The sequence below is a fragment of the Schistocerca cancellata genome, chromosome 1 (assembly GCF_023864275.1).
Source record: "Schistocerca cancellata isolate TAMUIC-IGC-003103 chromosome 1, iqSchCanc2.1, whole genome shotgun sequence".
In the NCBI taxonomy this organism is placed as follows: domain Eukaryota; kingdom Metazoa; phylum Arthropoda; class Insecta; order Orthoptera; family Acrididae; genus Schistocerca; species Schistocerca cancellata.
The window spans coordinates 255,170,992-255,194,079 of record NC_064626.1 but is presented as its reverse complement, the minus strand read 5'-3'; the positions used below and the strand labels follow the sequence as shown (position 1 = coordinate 255,194,079).

The 23,088-nt window shown below is 40.7% G+C and overlaps 1 long non-coding RNA gene across 1 annotated transcript in view; it reads right to left on the bottom strand.

Moving 5' to 3' along the window:
- Window positions 1-211: 211 nt before the first annotated feature.
- LOC126170711 (uncharacterized) overlaps window positions 212-23,088 on the bottom strand; it is a 67,031-nt gene continuing 44,154 nt past the window's right edge. The window contains exons 3-5 of the long non-coding RNA XR_007535460.1: window positions 4,119-4,202; window positions 3,231-3,314; window positions 212-397 (exon numbers count right to left, since the gene is read on the bottom strand). This is a non-coding gene — a long non-coding RNA (uncharacterized LOC126170711). The remainder of the gene's footprint in view (window positions 398-3,230; window positions 3,315-4,118; window positions 4,203-23,088) is intronic.

The following is a 23,088-nucleotide window of genomic DNA, read 5'->3' as shown; positions in this document are numbered from 1 at the left end:
ATGATATTCTGAAGGAACCATTCATACGTTTGCCTTAATGTATTTAGAGAAACCACCGAAAACCTATAGGCCTATCTTGGTAGTCGACAGCGGTTTTGAATTACCGACAGTCTGAATGGGAGTTCCGTGTGTTACCACAACGTCACCTTGCTTGAACTAAAATAAAAAGCGAGACCATGGTATCACATTAAGATTTTTTTATTGAATCGGTAGCCGCGGTTTCAGGTGGAACTGGCCGCAGTGTCACAGTCGCACAGTCTGGCGGCCTCGCGGTTTCAACAGGCGCCGAGGTGACGGCGACGCCCCCACACACGCAGCGTCTGACGCGGCATCTCTGAAGAGCTGCGGGTGTGAAGTGCGCAGCCTTCGTGGTGGGCGCGGAGGTGGCTGGCGTGACCTACGACAAATTCAAGTTCATAAATATGGAGGGCTGACAGGACACACGTAGATATGAATTTAAACGTGGAAACAACGAGTAGTAACGTTTTGACTCCACCCTGCTCCCTGAATATAGTTTCTTCTGTTGAAATGGACTATAAAATCATTGTGCCATGGCGGCAGATAGTTGCAATAAGTATCAGAATAAATGCGATATAGTAGAAACCTCACAGAAAATTATGCACTATCCCGAATTAAGTTCTATGCACGATGAAACCGAGAGATCTGTGAGTAATGGTATGTATACCCGTAATAGAATCATTGAAATTCTTAAAATACAGTTCACAAATGTTCAGTTAAAGTTCGAAAGGCTTCCCTAACAATTATATGTCAGAAAAATAAACGTTGATCCAGCATAAAAGAACGGAACTAGAAGACAAAATAAAAGGTGGGACAACGAAGTTGAAACTATACTGAAACATCGATAACAGTTTTATTGGAAGGAGGATGTACGGCAGAATGTTTTCTGGACCGCACTCGGTGCTGTGAAAGTGTAGGTAACTGTGGTGAACCTTTGATTACTGAGTTTGGATAGATTCTACTAAGATTTCAGTGAAATAACTGTATTGTTGCAAAAGGACTATGTATCTACTCACATATTCACATATAGAAGAAGAGTAGAATATGTATTTCGAAAGTGCTCTCCTGTCAGTACGTTCCATTCAAGTGTCCGCCGATTGAGGGCTGTATTCATCCAAACTACTCACATATTCACATATAGAAGAAGAGTAGAATATGTATTTCGAAAGTGCTCTCCTGTCAGTACGTTCCATTCAAGTGTCCGCCGATTGAGGGCTGTATTCATCCAAACTCAGGACCATATTGCATGTATTCGAAATTTTAAATGATGCTATAAATATGCTAAGGAATAAACTGCAAGTAAACACTTTGACGTATCTTGGCCATAACTTTACTGTTCCAATACCCCTTAAGCATTAAGACATTACGCCACTACTAAAGGCTATCAAAATACAAAACATCACTAGAAATAGAAGATGTGTTACGTTTTCACAAATTAAATGTAGGCCACACTATAGAAAGAACAAATATGGTTTAAAGCTCACGGAATGCTTAATGTCATTCCTGTAACTAATTATAAACGTACAAGAACAAATAGATATATAGTATCTAGTCAACATTCCTTCACAGGAGAATAGTGCAAACTAGCTTCAAGGATCAAGGTTGATACTAAGTGCAATAAACTGCTAAGGTCACGGTATAATGAGGCATTTGTTTGTAAACAAGAATACGTGTTTAAACTATTAAATCACCTAAATAATTGCATCCGAAAGGAATACATGAAATTTATAATACAGTTTACAAGAAGTTTTCTTGAAACGCTTGTCGTGGAATACATTAATTATATCGAAGAACAGGTGGCGCTTATGTTTCATATCATGGAACAAATGAATGAGCGCTATAAAGGAAAGGATCGACTCAAACTAAATTGTTCTCCAAGACGTAAACTTTGAAAAAGACATACTATAGTTAACCAGTAATAAAATAGTAAGAACCCAGATTATCCTGCATAAAACTGTTGCGAAATTAACAAACAACAATAACAGCACAGTCATATTTATGCAGCCTGTTGTAACTGGTTTACATTTCAGTGTTACATTTTTGGAAATTCATGGAATACAGGCGAATTCTTGAAGATTAAAATCAACATATAATGAACATATGTTGAATTCATAGGCATTGTATCCGAAATTATTAAGTGAGACGAAAGAAGTCTGGATTGCTGGGGAAGGGGCGAAGGAGAGGTGAGTGAATGATGAGGCGAAAGGGGAAATATATCAACAGGTCTAAAGTTGGCATATGCTTCAAATAACATTTTTTATAAAACTGGCTGTAGCTCTTTGCCTACAAAATTCTTTATTTTTATTGTACAAATAACACTGTTTACATGATTAAATTATATCTTGAAAGAACTAAAAAGTGCATTTAATTGTAAATAAGAGCTTTCAACTTAATCCATACAGCGTCAAGCGCTAAGTAGTATCCTCCAAGTACTTATCAGTTGATGACCAAGGTGGGTGTGAAACGGAAGAAAAATAACGACATAATTAAACAATACTGGGTAATAACTTTGGTATGTGACATTTCTTCCCAGAATAAATGTTATTCATTTTCACCCCATTATGTTAGTAGCGGACATAGCGCTTCATAAGCGCCACCTGTACTTTAGTACCACCTTATTTTAAAAATACTTTTGACAAATATTTATGCGGTTAAACACTTCTTCTTGTTCACAAACAACTGTCTCGTTACATCACTACTTAGCCTCAATCAGTGATTTATTCCACTTTGTATCCATCTTAATCCGTGAATTCATTCTGTACTTACTTGCTGTGAAGAAATGTTGTCTACATGCTATGTATCCATTTGGACATTAAGCTTTTGGTAAGCTTTAAATCATATTTGTACTTTCTATATTATGCCTTCACCTAATCAGAGAAAATGTAACATCATGTAGTACCAAGGATACCAGTTTTCCCTTTTCTTACATAGATAACGATAGAACGTTGAAACGCGTAAGGCGTATTGGATTAATAAAACTGAGGATAAGACATTTCACAGTGCTTTTAATGGCCGATTTGTCTCTCAGACTTTAGCACTTAAGTTTGTTAACGTTGTCGACGTAACCAATCTGGTAGCGTTTTAGTGACATCCGGAGGCAGAGTATTAACTAGCATCACGTCCTCAGTTGAGTAATGATGTGTACACGAAACGAAAAATACACTTTGAAACACAAATGTGTTGCTCCATATACTGATGGAATTTCCACTCACCTATAGCAGCACGGTTTTCTTCTTAGACCTGCAGCCGTTTCTGCAGTCACTCCATAAACACGCGCCAGAGGTGAACGGACGCTCCTGTTGGAAAAGAACTTATCAGTATTACTATAAATAACTTGTGGAGTATTTTAGGAAATGTGCTGGTCCAACCATGTACAAATTTTGCAATGTATTTAATTTATCGCTTACTTCCGGCCACGCTTAACGATATTATGTCTACACTGACTGATTTTCATATCCGAAAAGCATCACTGATCACTCCATGCCTCAGTAACTAGCGATACTAACAAATAACTAATATCCCTTGAACTCTGAGGCTTCCTCAGTGTGACTGGTTAATGTTTTGGCTCAAATGGTTGAAATGGCTCTGAGTACTATGGGATTTAACTTCTAAGGTCATCAGTCCCCTAGGACTTAGAACTACTTAAACCTAACTAACCTAAGGACATCACACACATCCATACCCGAGGTAGGATTCGAACCTGCGACCATAGCGGTGGCGCGGTTCCTGACTGTAGCGCCTAGAACCGCTTGGCCACCAAGGCCGGCTGGTTAATGTTTTGCTTCTGTGACTCAAGCCACAGGCATAATATTTCAACGACCTTCTGAGTCAACTTCTTCAGTAAGTGCGCCGTTCGCTGACTGGTTGGTGTCCAGGCAGAGAATATACATCTCAGTAAAACTCATGGCACCTGAAGAAGATGGCTGGGACGCTCATCGAAGTACTGTCCACAAAATGGTAACATCAACTGCGCGAAACAACCGAAAGCATAATATTAACTAGTATCGCATTCTGAAGTGTGTGTGATGTGATCATGACACTTGTAACACGCTTTGAAACCTAAATCTGTTTTTCTTAATAACGATCGAGAGTTCACTTACGTAAACATAATCGCTTTATTCCTCTTCCTGCAGACGTTGCTGCAGCAACTCCATGAAAAACCCGTCTAGGGTGAACTGACGCTCCTGTTGGAAAAGAACTTATTAGTTTTATGGCGTAATTCAGAACATTTGTTAGTTCCTAACATGTACAATTGTTACGAAATGTTACATTTATTACGAATTTTGCAGGCTACAGTTGTCGATTTGAAATATACAGTGATTAATTTACTATTCAAGTGACATCACAGCCAAGTCCATTTCCCAGCAAACATTAATGCTAAAATGAACTAATATTCTGTAAACTCTTAAGTTTTCTCGAAGTGATTGGTTGATGGGGAGCTTTCGGGATTTATGACTTGTAGTTTCTGTTTCATTCGCAATGTTTTAATGACAAACAGAGCCACCTTCTTCGGGTGGGGCGACGTTTGCTGAGTGGTTGGAGTTCAGGCAGTAATGCACTTAACTGCAGAACTCGCAACACCGGAGGGAGACATTTGAGGTTGTCTTGGAAGTATTGTGCACAACATTAGAAGAACATTTCGGAAAAGTATCCAGAAGTAGAGCATTAGCTAGTATCACGTTATGAACTGAGTGGCGATGTGTTCACGAAATAAAAAATACCTTTTGAAACCAAATCAATTGTTTCCTATATTGATCGAATTTAAACTCACCATATCAGCACGGCTCTCTTGCTCCCCTTGTAGCCGTTTCTGCAAAAACTCCATGAAGAACGCGTCAAGCGTGAACTGACGCTCCTGTTGGAAAAGAACTTATTACTTTTGTGACATCCAACATGTGGAGTAATTCAGAAATTTTGCTACTTCCTAACACGTACAAGTGTTAAGAATTATCACGAATTTTGCAGGCTACAGGCGTCGATTTGAAGAATACGATGACTGTTTTACTATCCAAGAACATCACTGCCAAATACATTTCTCAGCAAACATTGATATTAAAAACAACTGATAGCCTGTGATCTCTAAGTTACGAATTTGTACGTTTATCATAAATTTTCATGACTTCAAGTAACGATAATAAGTGTGCATTGGTTGACTCTAATATCCAAGTTACACCAATCTTCTGGCCATGTTGGAGAGTTAGAGATTGGTTCTAGGTGTATGAACGCCCAAACGTATTTTGATTAACTACCAACACTTTATTGTTGTAACTCTCTGCAATTTACTACCACGATCGGCAGAGCAGAGGGTCACAGCAGAATTACTTGAAGACAGCGACTCTGCTATCTATTTAATCGTTTACCTGCATGTTTTTACTTCTCAAGGCAAAGTAACAGGGACTGTAACACGTTTTACTAACAGTTGCAGTTCCTCTATTTTCTGACTCCACGAATGACACAACTAGTATACCTCCGAAACCCAACAACACTGTAGTTAAGTCTCAAACAAAGTCTACATTTCCTTTGGTCATCTGATATTCACCCCAAGCAGCTGGTAGTTGGTAGATCAACCAGATGATCAACAATGCCGTCATCAACCAGTCACTCGTATTGCCGCATATTAAGTGAATCTTCTTTCTTATAAGACGTTTTAGCATAAATCTCTGCTACCTAAAAGGGACACTTCGATTCTCAAGTCTAATTCGTATGATCATTATAGTTCGCGCACTCTAAACTAATGACACACAAAAATTAGCAGCATGATAACGCATTTGGTTGGTCTAAACTCTCTATGTCCTATGTCAGTGATAAATTTAATGTCGCTCAGTGGAGTTCACACAACCATTTTATCGGCACTAGGGCAAGACTATCAACCAATGCTACGTAATGTTAAAAGATCGGATACAATGTGCTAGTAACATGGAGGAGGGAAAATAGGGCATATGCGATCTGGAGAGAAGAGCTGACAATTTTTGCAGCCAAGGAGGCCTGTAGGGAATACACCATGACACGACGAGCCATTAACCTGAGGACCAGAGAGACAAACTACTGAGGGAGAAGGTGTGACTAGCCAATCATCCGGACAAATCCCACCTCATACCAATTATTTAAATGCGATGAAGTCGACCTAACTTCCCTGCAAAGAGGACAAAGTTCCAACTAATGGGTTCATACTCTCGGGAGACGGCCACTAAATTTGTGATGCCTGTGGCATGCAAATTCCTTTACGCCACAATTAAAGTTTATGTTGTCTCTTGATCACAAGGCCACAAAGCCTGCTTAAATTTTCGCTGAAGTTGAAAAGAGCAAGCTAAAGTTTGAAAATTTTGTACTGGACGTGGACATTAGTCCAAGTTTTAGGTTGTAGGCTCTTGTGTTATACTGAGCTTCCCTCATACCCCATTTTTCTCCAGTGTTTAATAAATCCATCCACACACCAGCGACATTTACCCGTTGTGGTGTTTTGGATACCTCCAAGGAACCAGTGAATCGCGATCAGTTTTCTCATCAGCTTTAGGAAAGGTTATGAATATGATTTTGGTAGTTCTGTGTGTGTTTGCGTGTGAATGTGTGTGTGTTTGGCGTGTGTGTGTTTGTGTGTGTATGTTTATGTGTGCGTGTGAATAAGGTCTTACAGAAATTTTAGATTTAAGTTTTTTGTTGTATTTTTAATGTTTTACCACTTTCTTACGCCGAATCCAACCTCGTAAGTGACACTCATTGAGAGATACCTGTCTAAGGCGTATTATTTGTAACGTCTTCCCACATAGTACGTTTAACCAGAAATGTATTTACAGTAAATCGTGGTACTCTGAAATAGCTATTGGCTATGCTATGTACAATGAGATAGGTCTCAAACCTTACTGTTTTGTACATAACGTTATCACTAATGCAGAATGACATGGCTCACCTCCAAAGTACCTCGAACAGCAACTAAGTTCCTCTGCAGTCGCGGAACTTCGTTTCTCTCCCCTCCTACGCACCGGGAGAAAAACCTCCTTATGCGCCGGAACATCGCTGCAATGATAACGGGCAGCATGTTAGATATGGGCAGACCGTCTCCATGAGTAAATCTTATAGCAATGTCTCACAAACTGATCGCAAGAAAAAACTTGGGACTGAACGACACATCTGTACTCTTAGCTTTTGTAATAAAATAGGTGTCAGTGTAACAGACGGACTATTAAATCCAGTTCGATGAAATATAATTTTATTTCAATAAGCATATCCATTTGTGACTAGTCAACTTGTGTGTGAAATCTTATAGGACTTAACTGCTAAGGCCATCAGTCCCTAAGCTTACACACTACTTAACCTAAATCATCCTAAAGACAAACACACACACCCATGCCCGAGGGAGGACTCTAACCTCCGCCGGGACCAGCCGCACAGCCCATGACTACAGCGCCTGAGACCGCTCGGCTAATTCCGCGCGGCGTTCATTATTTTAATCCGCCGTTAGTAATCCACGATACTAGTAGTATAGCTCAGTTATTACAGCTGGCCAGACATTACAGCGTGATTTGCTGACTACATTACGTTCGTTGACTGTTGCGCTGTAAGGCAGGAACCGCAGTTTCATTTGTATGTACGTAGTGCAATATGTTAGTGGTATACGATTTGCAACATGAGGTGGCTTACATCCTAAATATTTCTGCAGTGTCTGACGAGATTAAGATTTATACTGCACCCATTTAGCTTAGACGGTTTGTTCTCGTGGTGCTTCACTGTTCCTACCTTGTGTCATAGTCATCGACAACGTAAGTACGACCCTGAACCTAAAAGTACTCTTCCCCGCCCTGTAAGCTTAGCAATTACATGTATGACAAACTACCCATATTTGTGATTAAAATGTACCCAGCGATATCTAAATGAACAAAATCCCCGATATCTTACAAATATCCAATGCATTTCACAGCTAACGTTGCTTTACCATATTCATTCAATTGCGTTAAATAACAGTAAGAGAAAGCTCTTTCTCTCAGTGGCGGATACAGAAAAACCTCAAGGAGGGGGCGCTCAAGATATTTTGAGCTACCTTTACTTTTACCGTAATAAAAAAATAATCTGTTAAGTCACATGCGAAGTTTAAGAAAGTTTTGTTAAAATGATTATATACATATGCAAGGCAATGCCATCTTACGATACAAAAAAGTTACAGTTGTGGTTCTCTTCTTTAAATGATGAATTCTGTGCCCCTATTTTTCCTGACAAATTAGTTAATTACATTGTCAATACGACAATCATTGTCAGGGTGAGCATTCAACAGAGCTAAGCCGTTCGTTACTAATGCATTCGATAAAGAGCCTATATAGTAACGCTGCGGTTTTAGGAATCTTCTCGAAAGTCACTATTGTCGGAGATATACGCATTAATAGTTTCCCATACCTAACTCGTATACGTTAGGTATGGGAAACTATTGTTACGTTATAAGTAAAAATATTGTTACGAGTCTCCTAACAATATTTTCACTGAGATATTACTATGAATTATTATTATTAATACTACACTATCAACTGATCACTCTCACTCTTGACTAATCTTCACACTTGCACTTGCTACAACTGGGACTTCTTACTTATTTATTCTTTAGTCTTAATATTTCTGCTTCTGAATGTAAACTAGGTTCGTATTCGGCGAATAGTCCGGATTTATAACGCTACATACCGCAGGTTCTATGACACAAGACAACATCAGAATATTAGTAACTTCTCTCGAACAAATGCCAGACAGACTAACGTATCGAGATCACTAGAATGGCCGCGACTTTTCTCATAGCTATGTGTTAACTGCTGTAACTATGTGCCAGACAGAAACGTATAAAATATGAAGACGCGAACGCGCATGCTACATGGGAAAGTACAACTACTCGCTAACTCGATTCAGTATAGTCGCCTGACAAATGAAACGAACGAATATCGTGCGGGCTGACACTGGCGGGGGAGGCGCGGGTGCCAATGCTTGTTGCCTCGGCGGGGGGTGGGGGCTGGGGGGGGGGGGTAGTGGATAGGAGGCCGCGCTCCGCACGCCACCCATATGAATCCACCACTACCTTCCCTGCGGTGCTATTTCTATTCAGTACGACTCTACACAACTGGAACGAGTTCCCGACAAGTCTCTTTCTTCACAGACGGCATAAAATTACAGCAATACGAACCTGCAATGTTCACAGACAATATGTATGTTTAATTAAGATAGAAGGATCGGTGGCACCATTATAACTGTGAAACGAAGCAATCAATTTGATAATACGTGATGAAAGCACATGAATATCTTCAAAACTTAAGTCAAGAGCTGTGCCTCTACAAGTGAAGCACACAAGTCTTGAAATCACATGGGAAGAGAAAACGATGAACTATTGCAAGTGGCATCCCGTAACTAACTACAGGTCTCCAAAATTACATCACGCTCTGTCGCAACGCTAATACATCCCAGTCATTTAAACTCTTATAACAACGTATGATTCATTATGGTAAATGAATGGGTGAAAGTTTAGGCACTGTGATTCATACCTGTTTCGGGTACGTTGCACCTCGCCTTGAAACTGGGTGTTCACTTCGTTCAAAGCTTTTAAGAACTTTAGAATGGTTCATTAGTTGTATTCAAATACAAAATCCAACACTGCGATACTTCGATCAAAAGTGAACATCCTTTTACTCGGAATGTATTCGTAACGATGGCATCATATTCTGGGGTAACTCATCATTGAGTAAAAGAGTGTTCATTGCACAAAAGCGCGTAATCAGAATAATTTCTGGAGCTCATCCAAGATCATCCTGTAGACACTTAATTAAAGAGCTAGAAATCTTCACTGTAGCCTCACAATATATATATTCACTTATGAAATTTGTTATTAACAGCCCGAACGAATTCAAAAGCAATAGCAGTGTACAGGGCTACAACACTAGGAGAAAGGATGATCTTCGCTACTCAAGGTTAAATGTAACTTTGGCTCAGAAGGGGGTAAATTATGCTGCCACAAATGTCTTTGGTCACTTACCTAATAGCATCAAAAGTCTGACAGATAGCCACATAGCGTTTAAAAAGGAAATTAAAAGAATTTCTTAATGGCAGCTCCTTCTACTCATTAGATGAATTTTTGGATATACTAAGTGGGTAATTTCTCAACCTCCACAAAAAAAAAAATAAAAATTATTGAGTGTCATATAATATTTTGTCAAATGTAATATCTTGTATAGACACCTTTTATTAACCTGACACGTTCCACATCATTACGAAGTGTGGTATTCATGATCTATGGAACAAGTACTAATCTAATCTAATCTAATCTAACGAAACTTCAAGTACATGAGAGAATTCCGAAGTAATTCCTAGGCAACGAAGCTCAAGGCGAAATAGCATTGTTGTTCGCGTGGCCGAAAATTGACATTAAACAGCAACGCGAACAATTACTGTGTCCCTAACTATTTAGCACGACGATCGCAAAGTTTAAATGAGCACTGAAATAAAATTTAAATAATTGAAACGTTTGTACGACGAAATATACATGTTTCGTGATTGAAAGATATCGAGCAGTATCTAAAATGGTTCAAATGGCTCTGAGCACTATGGGACTTAACATCTGAGGTCATCAGTCCCCTAGATCTTAGAACTACTTAAACCTAACTAACCCAAGGACATCACACACATCCATGCCCGAGGCAGGATTCGAACCTACGATCGTAGCGATCGCGCGGTTCCAGACTGAAGCGCCTAGAACCGCTCGGCCTGAACAGTATCTAAATGACGAAAACAATCGAGTGCCGAATAAAACCGTATGATTTTAACAGCTAACGGTACACCAGGATATTAATTCAATTTCCTTAAGCAATAGGACAGGAAAATTTCCTTTGATACGGTGCCAACGCTGCTAAACATGATTCTACGCTGATTGCACCAATTTTCAAAGTGTTTTCTCTTTCACAGACGGAAGATAAACCAGCCGTAGGACTCTACAGTAGTGTCGTACAGTATCGATACCACAGTAGGCAGAACGCATCGCAGGGTGGCAGTGGACCATGTGACAGCCTCGACAGTCTATGGCCGTCTTGAAGCTCCACCTGAGGCTGTAGGCGCACGTGGCGCCACCGTCAACCTGGCTTATGAAGACGCAGCAACGTGGCCACCCAGTCTACTAGCGGTCTACGAACGAAGTTAGCCGAAGCCTCAGCAATTTATAGTAGTGTTTCTGTGTCGCGTTCCGTTACGACGACTAAGCTCCAATTAACGGACTCTCTCTCGAATCTCCAGTTCCAGTTGAGTTATTGTGCCATTCAGATCACGTGTGCTGCTAATGATTTTTGCATTATCTCTAAGCATCCACATATTTGTCGTTTCACACCTCTGGAGGAGCCAACACTACAATGATCGCAGATAGTATGTAATTTTAATCGACAAGCGGGATAGGTCGGGTGACATCGCAGACAATGTAATTGTGAAACAAAGCAATTAAATCAGAATATACTACGAAAGGATGTGATCATCGTCAAAAACTAAGTAAAGAGGTCTGCCTCTACAAGTCAAGCAGCTAACTTTCGAAACTGTACGAAAAATGAAGACAATGCCCTGTTTCACGTGTCATGCTGTTATTAAGTACATCTTCCAAAATTGCGTCACACGTATCAGTTGGAAAATACTTCCCCACTAAACTCGCAGTCACTTAAAATGCTATACGATATTCTTACTGCAGATTAATCTATTTGGTAAATGTATGTAGGTCGTACTTCTTGCAGGTATGATGTACCTCGTTCTGTAGCTAAGTGTCCGTTTCGTTCAAAGATTTTAAAACTCCACAATAACATTAGAATGTTCCGTTAGCTGTACTATAAACACAAAATCCAATAATACAAAACCTGAATTAAAACTGAAGTTTCTCTTACTATACGACACAAAGAAAGTATTCGTATCGATACTTCGAGCAGTCGAGAGAATGCAGAACTAATTGTGAGCCAACGCAGCACGAGAATTTAGACGAAATACATTGTTGTTAGCATGGCCTGGGATCGACGATAAACAGCAACGACAGTAACAACACTCTTTCACAGTTGGCCAACGTCGACAGCAATGCTTAAACCAGAACTTCAACAAAATAAATGTATGTACGACGAAATAGTCTTGTTATCGACTGAAAGATATGCATCAGTATCTAAATGTCGAAAACACACGAGCGGCTAGTACAGTACCAATGGATTTAACAGCTAACGATACTCCAATGTATTAATTTAATTTCATTAACCAACAGGAGAGGAAAATTGTTTTGTTACGGTTTCCAAAGCGACTTCTCCTTCACAGACGAAAGAAAATTCGAAAAGCACACAATGACACGGACAATATTTGTCTGTAATCGACATGCAAGGAAGGTCGTTGACTCCGTTGTTGCCGTGAGACTAAGTAATTAATTTGAGAATACACGCTAAAAGCACACTAACATCTTCAATAATTAAGTAAAGGCGTGTGCCTCTGCAAGTCAACCATGTAATCTTTGAAGCTACACGAAAAATTAAAGCAGACTATTCTTTCACGTGGCATGTTGTTACTAACTACATGTTCTAAATTCACGTCACAATCCACCACATGCATTGTTTTGGAAATACTCACCACTAAACGTAAAGTCATTTAAAATCTTATACGATATTCTAGCTGCATATGATTCTACATGGTAAATAAATAAATGACAGTTAAGTAAATGACTCGTACCTCGAGCGGGTACAACGCACTACCTTGTGAAGTCGGATAACCGCATCTTTCAAAGCTTAAGCAAGCTAAGGTCTTTAGAATGTCTCGTAAGTTCTACTGGAAATACAAAACAAGCACTACAATAATTGAACCAAAACTGAAGTTTCTTTCACTCAAGAACACAGAGCATTCATATGGATACTTCAAGTACTCGAGAGAATACAGAAGTAATTGCTAGGCAACGGAGAACGGTGCTTTAGGTGATGTAGCATTGTTGGCAACGTTGCGTTAGATGGACGTTCTGTAGTATCGCCTGCAACTATAGAGTCAATCAAAGTTTAGCAACGTCGTTTAACCACTTAATGAAATCCATCCATGTCATCGAGTCGATATTCGTATATATTATTGTGTATATGTATATTTCTATATTCCATATCTCCTTCTAACGCACTGGAACGACTTGAACCAAACTTGGTAAACATGTTACTCGTTTGGAAAGAATTACTGTGGGGATAAGAACCACGAACCATCTACATGCCAAAGGGATGTGGATAGAAGTGAAGAAGTACACCAACTCAAGATGCGCAAATAGCCAGATTATATCCATCAATTATTTCAGACTTATTGCACTTAGTGAACTGCAGCAAACGTTCTCACTTCAAACTGTTAGGAAACTTTTTCTCGCTGGCAACCACACAAAATCTTCAAACGAAAAAAATTTAATGTTTACTTAATTTTTACTGTTCATTTAGTAAAACTGCATCATGAGGCATGACGTTTTATTACTTCGTTACTATTAGTTTTGTTCCCGAGACGTTTGTGGATAGTATTCACATATACCATTAAGGTTACCAAAAAATTATATCATTGGATCGTACATATCGCAGGGGATATGATGCCATAAACACTAAGATGCGTGATAAACTGCCGCATCAGATCTGCAGCGGATAGGCACTTGGTGCAGGGAGTGGCAACTGACCCTTAACATAGACAAATGTAATGTATTGCGAATACGTAGAAAGAAGGATCCTTTATTGTATGATTATATGATAGCGGAACAAACACTGGTAGCAGTTACTTCTGTAAAATATCTGGGAGTATGCGTGCGGAACGATTTGAAGTGGAATGATCATATAAAATTAATTGTTGGTAAGGCGGGTACCAGGTTGAGATTCATTGGGAGAGTCCTTAGAAAATGTAGTCCATCAACAAAGGAGGTGGCTTACAAAACACTCGTTCGACCTATACTTGAGTATTGCTCATCAGTGTGGGATCCGTACCAGATCGGGTTGACGGAGGAGATAGAGAAGATTCAAAGAAGAGCGGCGCGTTTCGTCACAGGGTTATTTGGTAACCGTGATAGCGTTACGGAGATGTTTAACAAACTCAAGTGGCGGACTCTGCAAGAGAGGCGCTCTGCTTCGCGGTGTAGCTTGCTCGCCAGGTTTCGAGAGGGTGCGTTTCTGGATGAGGTATCGAATATATTGCTTCCCCCTACTTATACCTCCCGAGGAGATCACGAATGTAAAATTAGAGAGATTAGAGCGCGCACAGAGGCTTTCAGACAGTCGTTCTTCCCGCGAACCATACGCGACTGGAACAGGAAAGGGAGGTAATGACAGTGGCACGTAAAGTGCCCTACGCCACACACCGTTGGGTGGCTTGCGGAGTATAAATGTAGATGTAGATGTAGAATGTAGATGTAGATGTAGACATATTAATTTATTACTTCAGTACTTATGAGTCTATTCGCGACACATTTCGCTGATACTATCCACATATGTCGCTAATTGTAGCTGCAAAAAATATTGTTGTATGACACATAGGTTATGAAACATGAGATCAAACACTGAGATGCACGAAAAACAGCGGCATCTTGCATGACGTTTTACTAAGGTACCTCTCTATACTTATAACTTTATTCACAATACTTTTCACGTACAGTTACCACATATACTACTGGATGGTCCTGAAAAATTATATCATTGTACAGCACATAGTTCAGGACATACGTCGTGATAGACATAGTTCTGCATGGTGTAATTAGGTAGAGGTATAAGTGAAAATACAGTTCATTTAGGTATTCCGGTCGTCCTTCTCTTTTACTGGATGATTTCATGGATTTCAATAATCGCGCGATATTCTCTGTGTGCACGGACATATAATCAAAAGACACAAATTCGACAGCATGGTTTACAGACTTGTAGTGAAATGTCTCTTACTTCGAAGTGTATGGCGATTACCATCCATCTGTAATGACTTTGGTGCCGTGCAAGATGAAGTTCTTAATAAGAGGCGCTATTGTTTCTTTAGTCTTGGAATACATCTACGCAATGAAACATTCTCTTGGGTCCCTTTCTGTGCCTCCGAATACTCAAATCTGTTCAGTTGACTGATGACCGTAGATGTTAAGTCCCATAGTGCTCAGAGCCTGTTCAGTTTCGTTCTTGAGTAGTCATCGTTTCTCATATTTTCGAGTGGTTATGTACGACTCGTCTATTAACACAATCTTATTGACACATTGGACGAGCATTATTAGTCACAATTATGTAACACACTTCTCTACGGAAACCGTAATAGTCACAAACAGTCCACTTTCCAACGCTGTGTTTTCCAATACGTAATCTTTAATCCAGCAGGAAATCAAGATTATGTTCTGCTGTATTGTCTGTATAGAATTATCAAACCGTTTGTTTTTCATTATATTTGATCTTTACCGACATTTACTACAATATAACTGAATGGAAACTCATAATCTTTACTTTTTTAATCACATTTGACGCAGTTCTCTCCATAACAATTCATGCAGTTTCTAGAACCGTGACTCGGTAGCTGATGGTACTCCCAACAGAAGTCTAAACAGTTTTTAACGGCAATCAACCTGGGGTTATTTCCAGGAATGATTGCCTGTCGAAGTCGCGAGTTCAAAACGATACATGATGAACGTGCGATCATAAATCGATCATGCGACTCTGGTGGCGGGCGTTATGAGTATGTTTACGCGATAACTATAGCAATGACAAAAGAAGAGCGTTACAAAAATACTTACAGTTGCAAAAGAGATGACTTACGTTAGTCGTCGTCGGTGTTGTCGTCATCGTAGTCCATTACGGTGGTCTGGATGGATAATTTGGAAGAGTCGAACCATGTATTCTTCCTGATACTCGTTCGTTTTCCACACTGTCCGCAATGAAACTGTAACGGTATTTCAGCATCGAAACTGTTCTTACGAAGTTTTACACACTTCGCACCACCACAGTCTACACAGTCCCTTCTTCCCTCGACCGGTAGTACTCCATATTTGCGCAAAAAGTCGAACAATCTTCTACTCTGGATAAACATGGAATCAGATTTTTCCATGTGAGATAATCCGCCGAAAAAACATCAAAAACACCAGACATCCCACTCACTACCGACATGAATCGTCTGGGTTTCCTTAGCATCTGATAAATAATTCGCGGAGGTATGTAATTTAGAGCAACTACGGGAACAACGGGAAACAGATAGAATTGACGATCACAACTAATTGATCACGACGCTCGCACCGGAGTCGCATGATCGATTTAAAATCGCACGTTCGATATGTATCGTTTGGACACCGCGTCGTCGATAGGCAATCATTCTTGCAAATTACCCAGCCCGGGACTCGAATCACGCCACTTGAGATTAACACTACAGGTAACCGTAGCTGCTTTGGTCATCACTACGAGACTACTGAAAACAAAGTTCTTTAACACTTGTTATGTGTCAATGATATCGCTCAAAGTGAGATTCTTCGCCGCAGATTACGCGTCATCGCTGTAAACACAGTCGATGTATTGCTCCGTGTCAGTTGCCCATTTGATATATATCGCTTGCAACCATTCTTGTAAATTACCTAAATTTGAGACACACGGTGAAAGTGCGTGAACATCGTCAAAAACTGAGTAAGGCAGTCTGCCTCTACAACTCAGGTACCTAACCACTCACACCGACCGAAAAATGAAAATATTGCCCTCTTTCATAGAGGATGCTGTTAGTAATTACGTGAGCTACACCACGTCACACTCCACCATATGTATCAATATGAAAAAAAAAAAAAATTATCCACTACACAAACAATTATTTAAAATTTTAAACGTCATTCTGATTACAGATGATTGTCTATGGTAAAAAAACAGATGACAGTTACGTCAGTGTGGCTCATACCTCTTGAGGTTGCGATGCACCTACTCTGAAGCTGGATGTCCGCTTCTTTCAAAGTTTTTAAAGCTCACCAAGAGCTTAAGACTGTTTCGGTGGTTGTACTCGAAACACAAAATCCAACAAAAAATACTTAAAACAGAAATGAAGCTTCTATCAACTGTAACACAGAGAGCGTATTCGTAACGATACTTCAAGTAATCGAGAGAATACGGAAGTAATTGCTAGGCAACGGAGCACGACACTTCTAGACGATATAGCATTGTTGTAAGCCCGGCCAGAGATCGTCATTAAACAAAACAGCAACGCAATTAACTGCAGAGCTGTACGCTGTTTTGCTACTACGTAATTTCTCCTCCAGGGCACCCCTTGTAATGTCAAAGCCTTACTGTTTCCAAAATTTTTACTCCGACGTGATCGCCTCGAACTGGAAAAGATTAAGGATACGCTATTAAATGTAGAGAAATACGGTGTAGAGAGTAATGTAAACTGAAGAGACGTTCGTAGGGACAGTACGAGTTGCCGTCCACATAGGAGGTGCAGAGTATGAGCAGACGGTCGAGGAAGCAAGTCTCGTGTAGCGGTGCCCTGCCTGCCGCGTTGTCTTTCCAGGACGCCGGTTTCAATTGGGGCCAGAGCTGATCACAGCTGGAGCCTGTTGCAGTAGCTTACGTCATACTAAAAGTGGAAAAACTGCATTTTTGCGCTGGTGTTCCTCACGTATCATGATTCCCATAAAGGTGGATAGTTGGGTAACTAGGATGAAGTGTTCTGAAACCTGTGCACTGTGGCCAAAGCTAAGAATTCTTACATGTTTCTTGAGGGAATCCTGAATTCACGTAGTAGCCATTCAGTGAGAGTGCACTTTCACGAAAGTGAAAAGACTGTCGCTTCGAAGACCACGGTGACCTCAACACCCTTTTTTACTGACATTTGTACAAGTAAATGCAAGTTTACAGTGCATTACGACGCTTTTGGTATGGATAGCTAGCTGACTTAAAAGTTCAGATATTGAGATATGTCAGACCTATAAGAATATTTTTGGGGGGAACATTAGTCTTGTCAAGTAAGTGAGTGCTTCTCTGGCAGTTTATCACTCTTCGTACGATATACTTTGAATAGGAGACGCAACGAACAGTACGATCTTCCGCCGTTACCAGGTATATGAAGAACAGCCAAGAGCCAAGCCAGGCGCCGACACGCCGTAGGGGTAATGTTGCGTCTTTTCCAGTTTCTCGATGACACAGCATAATTGTGCCCAAAAATCATAACAGCGCTGTCTAAACTGGCGAGGACATCACAGAAGTATCTACGTCAACTGCTGCAGCAAATTCTATGCAACCGATAAATGTAGATAATATTTATATAGACGTATTGAGATTTCAATAGCACGGAGACGCCTGGAAGAGACAACGACAGGAATCTAGAAAAATGAACTAAAAAAAGTGCAGTGAATACTTTTTCATGTGGGATACTCTATACAGTGATTATAATTCCAAAGCGAACGTAATTATGTAAGGAAAATTAGGAGTAACTTAACGTATGTGTGCTCTTTATAGGGCCGATGATAAACGCTCCTTTATAAATGACATCGAAATTGTGAAAAACAAATCATTACCCATATTGATCCAACGTCCCTGGAAATATAGCTGCACTACATAACTCCTAAAATAAGACGACGAATTGTGAACCTTTCTTCCTAAGAAATTACTAAAAACACGGGTTATTAAGCCCTAATTTTCCTACTCCATCTCCATTGCCACATTACGCCTATCATCCGGTCACCAGCTTACACTTTCAAAGGGGACATTCTGCGATTAGGTGTCGTAAAGCGAAGTGCTTCACTGCCATTGTAAAAGCACCAACAGTATTTAATCTTATAATTGTGTATAAGTGTTAACACCACAGAAAGTTAATGACGTTATTTGTGAAAGCTGGTCTGTTTCACTAATTAATAAAAGTGTAAATTTATTATTATTTCACATTGCTCGGCGGTTCAATGGGTAAGTCTCAGACAACATACACAAAGGTCCAAGCTTCAATATGGTATTGGTGCAAAGACTTTTTCTTTACTTATCGCTGCCGGCCGGAGTGTCCGTGCGGTTCTAGGCGCTACAGTATGGAACCGCGTGACCGCTACGGTCGCAGCTTCGTATCCTGCCTCGGGCATGGATGTGTGTGATGTCCTTAGGTTAGTTAAGTTGAAGTAGTTCTAAGTTCTAGGGGACTGATGACCACAGCAGTTAAGTCGCATAGTGCTCATTTGAACCATTTTACTTGTCACTTCTTTCACTTCCGGTAATAATTCGTTAATGTGAGCAATGGGAAATCAAACCATGGCTCGTATTCCTTGTTAATCTGACTAACAAATGTTGGGGTAAGCAGTAGGTAAATGCCTACTAAACTACCAAGGTACTCGGACCACCTTCCGGAGTGATGACTCCTTTTTCATTACAGCTACGGACATTTCCCCTGTATCCTCAAGTAATATTTTTAAATAATTTCTAATATAGCTCTCGTTAATGTTAACAAGATTCTCGTGGAATGTTAATTGTTCTGCTGTAGCGGGAGGGAAGTGACGCTTTTTAATTTTGAACTAACCATGTTTTGAATAAAATTCCCCCTACAACTGACATTATGCATATTACCGTTTTTTGCTCCTATTCTGAATAATTTAGGCTCAGATATCGTTGTTCGACAGTGATAAATTGGGCGAAGCGTGACTGTGTGAAAATGTAGGACGAAATACGTCGCGGTGCAAGGCACGTATAACTGGACTTCGTATTTAAAACAAATACGACTGAAAGTTCTACAACACATGATGTCATTAAGCAAGTGGTACAACGCAGATGGCGCACAATCATCACATCACTGAACTTATGCTACACAACGGAAATAAATAGGTGAAACATAGAAAGCCCTTATACAGATAATTAACGATACATGATGGTTCAAATGGATCTGAGCACTATGGGACTTAACATCTGAGGTCATCAGTCCCCTAGAACTAAGAACTACTTAAACCTAACTAACCTAAGGACATCACACACATCTATGCCCGAGGCAGGATTTGAACCTGTGACCGTAGCAGTCCCGCCAATCCGCACTGAAGCGCCTAGAACCACTCGGCCACAGCGGACGGCAACGATACATGACGGGTATAAACTGATCAGCCAGAACAGTACGACAACAGACCTGCTATTGATATAAACTAGTCCAGTCTATAGCAGCGTCACCTGACGAGGAATGACTGCTAGTCAGACACACGCACAGTGTATGTAGTGTCAGTGAGCGTGCTGTCCGTGTGTAGAATGCGGCAGGTACGCGTTCTTTCTGCGTTTGACTGAAGGCAGACTGTGTGGCATGGAGGCTCGACACGAGCATTTCGGGAACTGCACGACTCGACGGATGCTCGAGGAGTGCTGTGGTGAGTGTTCAGTATGTGTCGAAACCAAGGTGAAACCACGTCCAGACGTCGTGGGGATGAGCAGACACTCCTCTTCACAGATGTCGATATGTAGGCTAGGCAGATTGCTAAAACAGGACAGTCGGCGACCTGTAGCGCAACTAACTCCAGATTTGCCCGCCCAGCTAACCACGCGGTCTAACGCGCTGATTCCCGAGCGGCAGGGCGTGCCCGTCCCCGGCACGAATCCGCTCTGTGGATTAGTTGCGAGTTCCGGTGTGTCGACCAGCCTGTGGATGGTTTTTAAGGCGGTTTTCCATGTGCCTCGGCGAATACGGCTGGTTCCCCTTATTCCGCCTCTGTTACACTATGTCGGCGATTGCTACGCAAACACTGTCTACACGCACGCGTACACCATCATTAATCTACCTCGCATGGTGAAATTCGGTAGACATATAAGGTAAATACAGTTTATTTAGGTCTTCCGGTTGTCGTCATCATTTGGTGGATGATTTCAGGGATTTCAACAATCGCGCGATATTCTGTGTCTGCACGGAAATATAATCAAAAGACACGAATTCAACAGCATGATTCACAGACTCGTAATCAAATGCCTCTTACTTCGAAGTGTATGGCGATTTCCATCCATCCGTAATGACTTCGGTGCCGTGCAAGATGAAGTTCTTAATAAGAGGCGCTATTGTTTCTTTAGTCCTGGAATACACCTTCACATTGAAACATGGTCCCTTTCTGTGCCTCCGAATACTCAAATCCGTTCAGTTTCGATCTTGAGTAGTCTTCGTTTCTCATATTTTGGAGGGGTTATGTACGAATCGTCTATTAACACAATCTTATTGACACATTGGACGAGCATCATTAGTCACAATTATGTAACACACTTCTGTACGGAAACTATAATAGTCACAAACAGCCCAGTTTCCAACGCTGTGTTTTCCAGTACGTAATCTCTAATCCAGCAGGAAATCAAGATTATGCAATTTCTAGAACTCGTGCAATTTCGTGACTCGGCAGCTGATGGTACTCCCAACAGAATTCCAAACAATTTTTAACGGCAATCAACCTGGGGTTATTTCCAAGAATAATGCCTATCGAAGTCGCAGGGTCAAAACGATACATAATGAACGTGCGATCATAAATCGGTCATGCGACTCTGGTGGTGGGCTTTATGAGTATGTTTACGGGATCACTATAGAAATGACAAAAGAAGAGCGTTACAAAAATACTTACAATTGCAAAGGAGACGACTTACGATACTCGTCGTCGGTGTTGTCGTCATGTTAGTCCATTACTGTGGTCTGGATGGGTAATTGGGAAGAGTCAAACCATGTATTCTTCCTGCTACTCGTTAGTTTCCGCACTGTCCGAAATGAAATTGTAACGGTATTTCAGCATCGAAACTGTTCTTACGAAGTTTTACACACTTCGCACCACCACAGTCTACACAGTCCCTTCTTCCCTCGACCGGTAGTACTCCATATTTGCGACAAAAAGTCAAACATTTTTCTATTCTGGATAAACATGGATTAGATTTTTCCATGTGAGATAATCCGCCGAAGAAACATCAAGAACAGCAGACATCCCACTCTCTAACGACATAAATAGTCTGGGCTTTCCTAGCAACTCACAAATAATTCGCGGAGGCATGTAATTTAGAGCAACTACGGGAACAACGGGAAACAGATAAAAATGACGATCACAAATAATTGATCACAACGCTCGCCACCGGAGTTGCATGATAGATTTTCGATTGCTAGTTCGATATGTATCGTTTGGACACCGCGTCGTCGATAGGTAATCATTCTTGCAAATTACCCAACCCGGGAGTCAAATCACGCCACTGAGATTAACACTACAGGCAACCGTAGCTGCTTTGGTCATCTCTACGAGACTACTGAAAACGAAGTTCGTTAACACCTGTTATGTGTCAATGATATCGCTCGAAGTGAGATTCTTCGCCACAGATTACGTGTCATCGCTGTAAACACAGTCGATGAATTGCTACGTGCCAGTTGCGCATCTGATATATATCACTTGCAACCATTAATGTAAATTATCTAAATTTTTGGATACACGATGAAAGTGCATGAACATCGTCAAAAACTAAGTAAGGCAGTCTGCCTCTACAACTCAGGAACCTAACCACTGATACTGCGCGAAAAATGAAAACAGTGCCCTCTTTCATAGAGGATGCTTACTAATTACGTGAGCTACACCACGTCACACTCCACCATACGTGTCAATATGAAAAAAAAATTCTCCACTACACACACAGTTATTTAAAATTTTAAACATCATTCTAGCTACAGATGATTCGCTATGGTAAATAAACAGATGACAGTTAAGTCAATGAGGTTCATACCTCTTGAGGCTGCGACGCACCTACTCTGAAGCTGGATTTTCGCTTCGTTCAAACTTTTTAAAGCTCCCAAAAGGCTTTAGGATGTTTCGCTAGTTGTACTCGAAACACAAAATCCAACAAGCAATTCTTAAAACAAAACTGAAGCTTCTTTCACACAGTTACACAGAGAGCGTATTCGCAACGATACTTCATGTACTCGAGAGAATACGGAAGTAATTGCTAGGCAACGGAGCGCGACACTTGAGACGATATAGCATTGTTGTAAGCGTGACTGAGATCGTCATTAAAGAAAACAGCAACGCCACTAACTCCAGAGCTGTACGCTGTTTGGTAACTGCGTAGTTTCTCCGCCAGGGCACCCCTTGTAATGTCGAAGCATTTCTGTTTCCGAAAATTTTTACTCCCAGCTGATCGCCTCGATCTGGAGACA